General features: G+C 38.8%; 1 long non-coding RNA gene across 2 annotated transcripts in view; it reads left to right on the top strand.

The window, feature by feature from the left end:
- The window catches only part of LOC122178087, a 253,855-nt gene that overhangs the window by 22,996 nt on the left and 218,356 nt on the right, over positions 1–12,503 (top strand). The window lies entirely within an intron of this gene.

Raw genomic sequence — 12,503 nt, 5'->3', positions numbered from 1 at the left:
GAAAAGCCTCCTATCACTCTGGTCCAGGTCTGTGGTGAGGGCAGAGGTATGGGATTTGCCTTCCGCATCCAGCTGCCCTGAGGAGCAGAGGAAGAATGCTGATGAGAGTAGGAGTGGAACTTGCTTCACTGCTGCCTTAGTTGCAACCTGTTTCCTCTTGATCTGCAAAAGATCTTAATCTAGCCATCTCAACTCAGCAACGACAAAGTGGGAGAAGAGAGTATGCTAACAGTCATTAAGAATAAAAACAGAAGTGAGATGTCTCTAGATACCAATAGAGAAGAAGGTGAAAAACAGATGACAGATTTTTAGCACTTGTTTGTAGGAAGTTCCCACAAACATGCACGTTCTCATAGGTGTAGCCCCTGAGAATAGGGGAGTGAAATCAATATGCATTTGTGTCGTTCAGTAATTTTCAAGATTTACTACAGAAATTTATAATTTCTTATAGAGCCTGCTTTTGAGCAATAACATTAACACAAGACCCTCTGACTCTTGTAAATGCTGTCTCAAATGAAATGATTGACATCATTTTCTGCTGCAGTAGTTGAGTATCTAATACTTGGTCTGTAAATGTCTGGAAGCATGTTGGATTTTGTGTATGTGTAAATGATTTTTATGGCTCTCTGGTCCACCCTCACCCCCCTTTTTCAAATAACCCAAAAATATACTCCATAATTACTGAGTGAGAGTTTAAAAACAGATCATGTATTCATCTGCCCTTGGTTCATCTAGAAGAAAAGTGCATGTTGTTTCAGTTCTGCCCACTGTAGTAAGGTCTGTCTGGTTCCAATTGCTCCGTTACCATCTTTCATTAATAGTAGCATAGTAATAAAAAGTTAAACATTCAGGCTTAGGGGTGGCACATTTGTTTTATTTGGCTCTATTGGATAAATTGATGAAGTGAAACATTCTTCTGCATACATTAACAAAGAAACCAAAATAAACTGGAGGGCTTTTTTTTTTTTTTTTTTTTTTTTTTTTTTTTAAATTCCCACCTTTGTTTCATCCATTGATTTGTCTAAAACTCCAAGGAATTCAGAACTGAATGTGGATGCTAAGTTAAAAGACCATGGTTACACTTTCCAATGCTTGAGAAATAAGTTACAGTAACAAATTACAGAAACATTTGTAAGAGTATTTTTTCTCTTTGTTTTTTAAGCAATACCTGGGGGAAGGAATCTGCTTTTGATAAATGTATTTCCACTGCAGTGTTACCTCTCGCCAAGGAAATTTGAACAGTGATTCCACTGTCTGTAAGAAAATCAGTAGTCCTTTGATTATTTGGAAAATGTCCAAAGCTGTGTCTGTGTTAGGTTGTCCAGACATCCTCCCCCATCTCTCCCCTGGAAAAGGCTTTTATTTCTGCCTTGATGCTACTTAGCCAAGACCATCGGCCCCCTGTTACCCTGCAAGGCTGGCCCAGTCTCATATTGTGGAGAGATTTAAGCTTTGAAGGCGAACTCTCACCACACCTCAGCTGCCAAGACTGCAGCCATCCCACTAGCTTCCCTCAGGAGGAGGAAAGCACTCCCCACACAACCAAGAGAGCTCAGCCCGAAGTGTGGCTGCTGTGCCACACAGCAGGCATTTGCATGACCAAGAAAGAACATGCAGCCTGCTCACTGGGGAGAAAGGAACTGCTGGAGACTGGTTGCAATTGTCCTTGCAGTGTCATTACCTGACTTTCCATCCATTTTTAGTGTTTAATGGATTTTTAGGCTCACAGTTAAGGTTGCTAATGATTGATTAATTCAGCTGGGTATGGTCAGAGCACGCCAGACAGTTATAAACGGGTTGCAACAATTTTTTCTGATGCTGTGTTTCTTAACGTGTCCTGCCTAGGGCAGAGATGAGCAGCAGTGGCTCCGTTTCTGTTCTTGACCCTGAAATAATTAGGACAGATCCTGCTCTCTTTTACCTTCTAAAATAGAAAGGAGGATTTAGAAAATATTTTCAAATTAATAGTTTTGCTGTGTTGTTGCTGCCATTGCTGTTGTTTTGATTTGCTTTTCTTTCTTTTTTTTTTTTTTAAGGAAAATATAATAATGAGTGTTGTTCTGAGTTTTTGGTGGCCTATGGGGGTTTGTTTTTGGGGGTATGTATGGTTGGTTTTCTTCTCTCTGTCTATCTAGGTTTTTTTGTTTGTTCATTTGTTTTGCTTTTTAAAAATTTATTTTATTTTTAAGGAGAATAGGTGATCAGATAACCCTATGTCTTTATAGGTGCACCATCTTCTTTCAGTGTGACAAAGCAGAATCCATGCTTATTAAATGCTTGGCTGATTTCTAAATCAGGAGGACTGGGTTAGGGGTGGGGGTGGAAACTGAGCTGAAACTTAAGCTGCACAGCTTTCCTGAAGGGCTGTAAGGAACTTCTGTATTCTGTAAGGAAATTCTGTAAGGAAATTCTGTAAGGAACTATTGCCTATACATGTGGCAGAGGTTCCTTCCTTCCATATTCCTGCTATTGTATGTACAGATCTTGCACTGTTTTTAGTAGTGATCACTTTCTGCACACGTGGGCTTGTTCAGATTCGGTAAAAAGCAAACTTTAATGACACACCAAGTGCAATAAATAACCATTAAAATAAATTAATTAAATAAACCAAAACAAAAAGCAAATGAACAAACAAGCCCTCTCTCTTTTAGTCCATTCTTGATGGTCAATATAACCTCTTCCACATCCTAGCAACTGAAAGAATAAGATATTGGAAAATCAGTAGCTACTGACTTAGAATAGTAGCTAGGGAAATGGAAAGCGTGCAGTGGCAAGATATCACTATTCTGTCATCAGCAAATCTTAGTAGAGAAATTTTTAGCAAACAAAAGTCAATTTACTCTTACAACTGCAGACATTCATTTATCCATACAATTTGTTTGATCCATGAACATCTGGAAGGAAGATGAGGGAGGATGTAGGGAGGAACGCTTTCAAAAGAAACAATCAACGCTAGAACAGAAATCAGAGCTTCTGCATTTAAAGCAGCTTTTCTCTGAAACCAGAGGCTAATGTGATTCCAGGCTGCTCAGATTCTAATGTTAAGGCGTCACTTTAGGTTTTAATGACAGTTAACATAAATATTAATGTCGATTTCATTAAAACTTGATTTCACACAGAAGTGGATTATTCTTTTTATTCATTCCCTTGTGCTGACTATTGTTCCATGTCTGATAGATGTTTCATCATGCAAAATTGCCATGTATGACAAGTACTTTATGTGCATGGATAAACAAAACATTTTTCAGTTTACAAGCATTTGCACATAGCTAGAGCAAGGTGAACCCATGTCTGATATAATGACTATCTTGCAGAGCAGAGTAAGGCTATCACAGGAGAAACTGGAGGACAAAACTCAAGGACAGCTGGCACAGCAGGTGAAAAGAAGGCTAGTTTAGTTTTACTAAAACGTTCTTTGCTTTGTTTCCTCCCGTTTTAAAGTAATATTGCTCTAGGTTTCTTTTTTTCTTAAATGCGTATATCATGACAGAAGTAAGATTAATTTCCAGCTATGTGATTAATGTTCTGTTCATGGCCTGTTTCTGATTTTATATGTCTTGTTGGTGTTTATGTAGCACTTGTTGATGGCGTAGCTAGCATTCTTCACTTTCTCTAATAGCTTTACTGTAAATGATTCCTTTACAGAAAACATATAAATACTATGATTCCCAGCATTATGATGTCATAGCACCTATAAATACTCAAAGAACACAAATGCATCCTTCTAAATGGAGAGTTTATAGTACTCTTGTGGATACCTTCCAACCAGAGGATGAGCAGCTCATAATTCTTTTTTGACAGAATAAATGGGAAATCCATGATTCCTAACAAGATCTGTAGAAAGACCCAAGCGCCCAAATCCATATGCCATACTTTGCCTTGTAGATGTTTGAAGCTCTGGTAGTCTTAATTGTTATGCTCTGGGGAATCTTCAGAACTACTGCTGGCAGGTACAAGTGATATTAGCAAGATAAATTTGTCTTAATATATTTACCAGGTGATTACTGTTATTTTAGGAGTAGTAAGTTATTGTATTTATTCATCTATGATGAATAAATCATCTATGATGTTCTGTGAGAACAGAAGGGAAACTGGATTTTATTTTATTTTAAATTAGAGAGGATAGGTGTTAGAAAATGGAGGAGGAGGAGGCAAGTTTGGAAAATTCTATGGAGGCAGTCAAACTGCATAGTTTGCCATTAACACTGTTTCAACAGCAACATTTAAAGTTGCAGGCTTTTAATTCTATGTGATTTATAATGCCACATACCCTATGTGATAGCATACGTAGTCTCCAAATCTTTAATTTGTGTCTAGGCATTCTGCTTTTTAAATCACTGCAATATGTTGAGCAAGCAAAGGACTCAGCAGAAGAAATCAAGCAGAGGAGGCAGGAAGCAAGCATGGCTGAGCAAGGACCTGCTGGTCAAACTGTAAGATAAGAAGGATGTGTACTGTCCATGAAAGCAGGGACTTGTGTCCTGGGAAGAATATAGAATTGATATCCAGACATGCAAAGATAGGATCAGGAAAGCAAAGGTGCAGATGGATCGGAACTTGGTGTAGGATGTGAATAATAAGACAGCATTCCATATCTACAGTGGTCATAAGAAACAGGCAAAGGACAGTGTACTCCCTTTGACTAATAAGAAGGGAGAACTAACTTCAACAGACATGAAGAAGGCTGAAGTACTCCATGAATTCTTTGCTTCAGACTTCATTGGCAGCCAGGATTCCCATGCCTCTTAAATCCTTGAACCTCTGGGCAGGGGCCAGGGGAGCAAAATCCCTTCCACAATAAGGAGCAGAGCAAGTCAGAGACTGCCTCACGAGGCTGATCGTGTTGAAGTCTATGAGGCCAGATGACATGCATCCCTTGAGGTCTTGAAGGAACTGGCTGATGTGGCTGCCAAGTCACTCTCCACTGTATTTGAAAAGTCATGATTGTCAGAGGAAGTCTCTCATGACTGGAAAAAGGGAAACATCATTCCAATTTTTATTAAAGGGTAAATGGAAGACCCAGGGAACTACAGGCCAGTGAGCTTCATGTCTGTGCCTGGGAAGATCATGGAAACTATGTTAAGGCACACATGAGATGACAAGGTGATCTGAGACAGCCAGCACAGCTTCACCAAGGGCAGATTGTGCCTGTCCAACCTGGTGACCTTCTAAAATGCTGTCACTCGACAGCAGTGGTAGACAATGGAAGAGTAACTGATGTTGTCTACTTGAACTTGTGCAAGGCCTTTGACGTGGTCCTACACATGGTCTTCATCTCTAAATTGGAGAGAGATTGTTTTGAAGGCTGAACTGAAAAAGAATTGCTTGGATTGTCATATCCAGAGGCTTGTAGTCATTGGATCTATGCTCAAGTGATCTATGTCACAAGTAGTATCCTCCAGGAGTCCATCTTACAACTGAATAGACAGTGGGATTGCATGTGCATCACCAAGTTTGCAGATGACACTAAACAGAGTAGTGTAGTTGATACAACAGAAGGAAGGTGACCTGAACAAGGTTGAGAGGCGGATTCATCTGAACCTATTGAGGTTCAACAAGGCCAACTACAAAGTGTTGAATTTGAGTTGTGGCAATCCCAGATATGCCTACAGACAGAGAGGAAAAGCTAGTTGACAGCAGCCCTGCAAAGAAGGATTTGGGATCCCTGGTGGATGAAGCCTGGTCAGAAGACAGCACTGTGTGCTTGCAGCCTGGAAAGCTAACTGTATCCTGGGCTGCATCAAAAGAGGGTGGCCAGCAGGGTGAGGGAGAGGATTGTCCCACTCTACTCTGTCCTTGTGAGGCACCACACGGAGACCTCTGCCCGTGTTTAGGACCCTCAACATAAGAAAGATGTGGAGCTGTTGGAGTGGGTCCAGTGGAGGTCTATGAAGATGATCAGGGGGGATAGAGTACTTCTCCTGTGAAGAAAGTTTGAGGGAGTTGGACTTGTTTAGCTTGGAGAAGAGAAAGCTGCAGGGAGACCTCATTGCAGCCTTCCAGTACTTGAGGAGAGCTAATAAGCGAGAGGGAAAACAATTATTACATGATCTGATAGCAACAGGACAAGGTGGAATGGCTTTAAACTATAACAGGAACTTCAGGTTAGATGATGGGCTGAAGTTCTTTGCTCAAAGGTTTTTGAGACACTGGCATAGGTTTGCCCAGAGGTGCTATGGGTGCTCCATATCTGGAGGCGTTCAAGCCCAGATGAGGTCCGGAGAAGCCTGATCCGGTTGGCAACAAGCCTGCCCATGGTAGGTGGGTTGGACAGATGATCTTCAAGGTCTCTTCCAACTCAAGCCATACTATGATTTTATGACTCAGTGTATGATTTGATCTTTTTTGCTTTATGGTTTTCTTTTTTTTTTTTTTTTTTCCCTGTTTCTTCTAATCTCTTCCCCAAGACATTAACTAATGCTTAAACTGTGTGTCCCTATATGTTTTGAAACTGGTAGTAGTTTGCTTAATAAATCTAAAATAACCATACTGCTTTCAGCATAAAATCTTCAATTTTCATAAGAATGTAACCATATCTTTTTCCTCTGACCCATCCTATTAGGGCTGAATCAGCCCAGGCTTTTAAAAGCTAAACTATATTTGAGAATGAGCAGATGTAGTCAGGACTTTATGCATGGAGGCTGAGTGGATTATATGATGACTGATGTGCTAATTTTGCTTTTTCTTACATTTTCTCCAGCTGGAAAAGCTCCCAAAAAGCGCATACGATATTGAAACTTTTTCATGGGGTTCAGTATTTTGACAGTGAAATACTACTTTTCCCATAATGTAGAGTACTACAACTGAAATTACAGAATCAAAGCCTTAGTTACAAGGAAATACTAGAGTAAAGTTAATAATTAATTAGGCTTGTATAATATATTACAAGGTAGATGGGATAGTGTAATGTGAATCTTCTTTTTTTCTGTTTCTTTCTGTCAATTTTTTTCCTGTGAAGCTCCACCTTGTTTGCCAGATGGGCAGTGCTTGCCTACTGACCAGCTACTTTGTTTTTCCCATTCAGTAGAAGTCTCTAAATGTCAATTGTTACATGATTGTTAAAATCATCTTGTGAGATAGAGCTATTGATTTTAGTACTTTGCAAGGGTAGTATCTGCATACTAAAACGAGATCTTTCAGAAAACAAAACAAAAAATTGTATGCTGAAGTGATAGTATTGAAAGTAAGGTATGAAATTATCTACTTTGGGAGTCAATTTTGTAATACCTGAAGAAATTTGATTTAAATTTTTTTTTTTTTTTTTAATTTTAGCACAGTTAGCATTAGTTAGCACTATACATAGGCAACACGTTTATAACACTTTCTTTATAGAAATGTGATTCTTATTGAGCAGTTCTGAGAGTATAAGCAAATAAGAGTATTTGCAGCTGCAGCTGTCAGGGCTCAGCACTTCTTCAAACCCTATTTCAAGCTGAACATGAAAATGAGGAACACGTCATGAGTAAACAGCACTAAACCATGCTGTTTTAGTGACTTGTCCAGCTTGACATAGGAACATTAGTTCTAACAGAGTAAGAACTAGTATTGTTATTCGTTAGTGTTTTTTTTAATTGTTGCTGTCCCTCCCTCTCCCTTCACACATCCTGCCATCAGAAGAAAGGGGAGAGTGCAGGCAACTGTCATGCTAAGTCTGGAGGGGTGACGGCTGAGTGAGCCAAGACCTGCACTCTTTTTCCCTGTCATATAATGATTTTTCTTTTCCGATTGAGCCTTGTATCCGCCCTGTCTCTTGGGAATGTGTTTTTTTAAATATTTTTGATTTTTCTGATTGGTTCAATCTTTTTCTTTTTAATCATCTTGCCCCAATAATTGCTTCCCTTGTTCAGCCGTTCCCTGCACTGGCTGCTGCCTCATCTTTCTGACACATCCACAATTATGGAGAGAAAATCTTTTTTTAGTTCTGCGTGAGAGTTCTGTACCACTAGGCAGTGTTTTCATCTAACCCAAGGCTCTTATTAGCAGTTAAGAGAACATTTAGAATAAAAGTCTCAACAGTGTTGGAGACGGTGTAGCCACAAGAGATAAAAGTCTGTACAGAGCATGGATTGCTGTCAGTGATAGGATGCCTGTATTTGTTACAAGATTTGTGCTTATTTATTGCTGCAGTTGTGTTCCATAGCCATGCATATCTGGAGTGGGAAAGATGTTCAGAAATTTCAAAAGCTGTCCTCTTGTATGAGAATAGGCAAACCTTCAGATTTCTACGTAAACAAAATAGTATCAGGTGAATGCTGATGATCAAGTCTGGAAAACAAAAAAAAAATCTGCATTTATTGTTAGTGTAGTGGAGTTCTCTACTGGTCTAGTTGATGGGAGACCAGAGAAAGCAATAAAAGGTTTCAGAGAGTGTTATCTCATATGGTGACATTTTGGAAATATCTGCCCTCAGTCAAATCAAGTTCTTTGCAAAGGATTTGCTGATCAGAAATGTTTCCAGAAGCCTTGGGAATAAATGGTTTCTGCCAGAGATGATTTAGCAGCATCCAGAGGGGAAGTGATTCCAGCTGATGCAGTGTAGCTGTCGGTCCCTTTCCTTTGGCTGTGAGATTTCAACAGGGTGCTCCTGCAGGGCTGCCTCCCTGCCAGCTCTCCTCAGACACCTGGCTGTGCACTGCATTCCATCCCACTGCAGCGTGTGTCTGCAGTGCCTGCTCTGGAGTTGCAGAGACTGGTCATGCACTTAGATAGACACACTCGAATCAGGTTTTATGGTGAGAGTCATCTTTCTCTTCTTACAGCTTCTATTTACTCATCTTTCTGGTAAATTGGGAAGGGCAGATAAAAAGTGTAAAACTGTTGAAATGTTTTGTACTAACTGCCTGATCTTTCCTTTCTAGAATACCTTTAGTTAACTAATAAATGCTAAATAAATGTCTTGAAATAAATGTCTTGAAAAATGCACTTGCCACAACGCCTTTTCTATAAGTACTGTGTTTCTGCTGAGGAAAACTCATTCTGTATAACTGCTGTCATTCAATGATCACATTCTTGCTTACCATCTGTCTTCAAAACACCAAGTGAATTGTCTTATATCTCAGTCTCATAGCTTTGCAGCTGTCCATTTTGAAGACTTCTATCTTAAAATCCACTTGCTTTCCATCTATTGTCTACATATCTTGGAAGTCATACACTTCCTATGGATTCTTTTGACTGACTACTGATGAGAAACTGCAGAAATACCCTTATTGAATAGGGAGCGTAGTAAGAAGAGAGCTGTAGCCAGCAGACCCCAATAGAGGTACATGAAACTGTATGTAGATTTAATGCAATATTTTTAAGTGGATTTCTGATTTCCAGGACAGCTTGATTTTCTTTTCTTTTCCCCCAAGTATGCTTAATTTCTACCATGGCGATAGTACTATACACACTGTTAGTACATTTCCACCAGTGTGCTTAGCACACTTCAGCCTTGCCTTTTACATTGAAACCCTGCCCAACTTTTACATTGCTTTTCCTTTACTCTAGATGAGGGGAAAAAACTACCATCCTTTATGTCATCATATTGTCTATTTTCTTGCAAAACACAGTGGAGAAGTTGGGAATTGTGATTTTGGGAATCTTAATATTGTAGACATTTTGGATAGGAAGGCAAGCCTCACTGAGATGTCATGAGTGGAAAAGATACATTTGGACTTTGATCTGATCTCTCTTTGAGATTTTTCATAATCTGTGGCCAGTTCTATGGTGTTGGAAATTCAGGTACCCATGACTTAGGGGGGTAATTCTGATCATGTAATTGATGCTATTGTGTGTTTATTTTCTATATGTGGTAATCATACATCTAGGCATCTGCGAACTCTGAGATCTGCATTTAAAACTTTCTTTTCCACTGTATGTAGATAGATCAGTTTATGTGCTTTGTAGAAAGTAGGAGTTAAAGGTCTCATGTTACTGTCAGATGACATTGAAAAAAGCCTGTATAGTTCATTGTAACTTTTAGTGAAAAGTTTGAAGGTTTTTCATCCAGTTTATTGTGCAGTGGAAACAGTCAACCTACAACAAGGCCTTTTAACTTGGGTAGCATTCTTCTTTTCTCCTATGAAGATCCATCCAAATGAACTATGTGAGTTTGTATTTTGTAACATTTTTGCACTGCCTTATTTTTTATTCAATGTCACTGATACAAGTAATTCTGTGAATTAAACTGAGATAACGCTAGGTTTGTGTGGAATAAACATAGCTTTCAAATAAGGAAGGAAGAATAATTGAAAGAGATATTCGCTGACATTTTCATACCAAACAAAGTAATGCTCTGTGACTGTGCCAGCAAATACTACTTTCCAGCTCTGTCAAACAATGCCACTAATGTAGCTGTGAACTAGCTATTAATCCCAGGTCAATAACTGTAGTTCTGTTGTGTTTTGTTTTGTTTTTTTTTTTAATCTCTGTCCCTGGTGACTCCAGTCAACAGTTTCTTTGGCCCCACACAGCTCTATTGAAAGAGCATAGGCACTTGAGACCTTATCAGTTTGCAACCTGGCAGAACATATTTGAGCTTATCTGCATTTTCCAGTGGCTTCCATTGTGTTGGATGTTTCCAGGATGTCTACTTTGGCATCCAGCTTTCAGTTGGATGGTTCTCGCTAGTGTTGGCAGTAAGTAGTACACAGCCCTCTCTTTCTGCTTTTCCTTGTATGACTTTCTAGTTTTCTTGTTTGTGTCCCCACAACAGGCCTTCTGTAGCTGAGCTGTCTTTGCATAGTCCTTGGCATGAAGAGATGCACTGTTTCTCTGGGTTCATCTGTTCTGGCATCTGTTCTTTTTGCCTAGTCTGAGAGTCTGTCCTTTGCCATAAAGCTATGGTTTCTCATCCTGTTGTACTGCAGCAAGTGCATAAAATGTCCAACTTTTTATCCTCCACTAACCTGTAGGTTCAACAATACTCATGCAAAAGAGCATAGGTTTGTTTCCTTTTGTAATGACATGGCCTGTGCTTCAACAATTCAACTTTTTACTTTTTCTACAGCAATCTTTTTTTCTCTCTCAACCTAATATACATAGTATACAGCCTGCATAAAATATTAGTCTTGAGAACATTTTCTTAACTCATATATTTACTGGAAAACTCTTACCCTTTCTTACCTGTATGAACAGGATCCTGCTTCAAGCCAGTAATTTTTTTCCCCTCTTTTTTTCTTTCTTTATCTGATTCTCTGAAGTTCTATATAGCAGAGAAAGAAAAGCCCTTCTTTGACCTGCAAAATTGTTTCCTCCAGTAAATTTTTTACTACTTCATTGAGTCTTGTTCTAAACATCTCACAAGATGAGATGAGATTCCTCCTGGATACAGTTCTTGTGGTCAAATTCATCTTGTTTCCTTCCCTGCTGTTCAGTCTCAATGATGAATTCTTTTAAATGCCTTCCCATTACTCATGGTTATATTCTCTTAGACGATTCAAACTCTACTGTGCTGTCTTCTTGCTTTTTACACTTCCCATGCCCTTTCGGTTCTCCTACTAATGTTTTTATGCTTGATACATTATGGCTGTGCCAAGTTTCATGTTGTTGGGGTCAAATTTGCTGCTGAGTTGATAATTTGGTATAGGTGAATGCAAAATTGACCCTTGGCAATGTGTAGGTCTTGGTTGTTCTTTTAACTTTTCAAATTCCTGTGCTTCTTTCTGTTTCCATGTAATCACCCACTGTTCTATGTCTTTCTTTCCTATTGTACTCCAATGAGTTCCTTGCTATACTAACAGCAGTTTTTTCTATCCTCACAGCTTCCCACTTTATGGTACAAAGTGGACTTCACAGGGCTTTCAATTTCTTATGGCCACAAACATTCTTATTTTGAAAATGGACTAATTTTAACAATTTAAAGGTAACCTCCAGTCTACAGAGTAATCATAATTGCTTTTAGGTATACTTAGGACAAAACTAAATTCCTGCCTAAATAATAGCCTGAAATATTCCAGCTGAGTGACAAACATGTTAATCTTAAGAACTATCAGCATTTTTTTTTCATTATTGTTTTCTCACTGTAGACTTTTCTCAAGTAAAAAAGACGAAAATAGACTTTCATACTTGTGTAGTAGGAAGAAAAATTTGACTTCTACACCATCTTCCAAATTCTCTGTTTAATTAATTTATGTGCATATGTAATCTAGAGGCAAAGGCATTAATCACAGATTCTTGGAACTTTTGAAATAATGAAAATTATAATGATGTAAGAAATGGAACTAGCAAATACTCCGTTGCAATTGTAACTGCTATTCTAGTCTGCACCGATCTATTGTTTGTTGTCCCAAAATGCAGGATAAAGAGTATTTGTAAAGGTAGAAACTAGTGGAAATAGAGGGATTTAAAGTATATTTCCAATCTGTGAGAAGGCACATTTATAGTTCCTAGTAATTTGCACTCTTGCTTGTCCTGTTAGTCTTTTTTATGCAAAAATATGAAGAGCTGAGTAGATACTCTGACAGTAGATTGGCAGAGAATGGAAGGAGGTAATACTGCTAATTTCCACTCATCTTTGCTCTTTG

This window comes from Lagopus leucura, unplaced genomic scaffold, assembly GCF_019238085.1.
Source record: "Lagopus leucura isolate 7727_CA_CO unplaced genomic scaffold, USGS_WTPT01 Super-Scaffold_100001, whole genome shotgun sequence".
In the NCBI taxonomy this organism is placed as follows: domain Eukaryota; kingdom Metazoa; phylum Chordata; class Aves; order Galliformes; family Phasianidae; genus Lagopus; species Lagopus leucura.
This window is presented reverse-complemented; position numbering and strand designations above follow the sequence as displayed.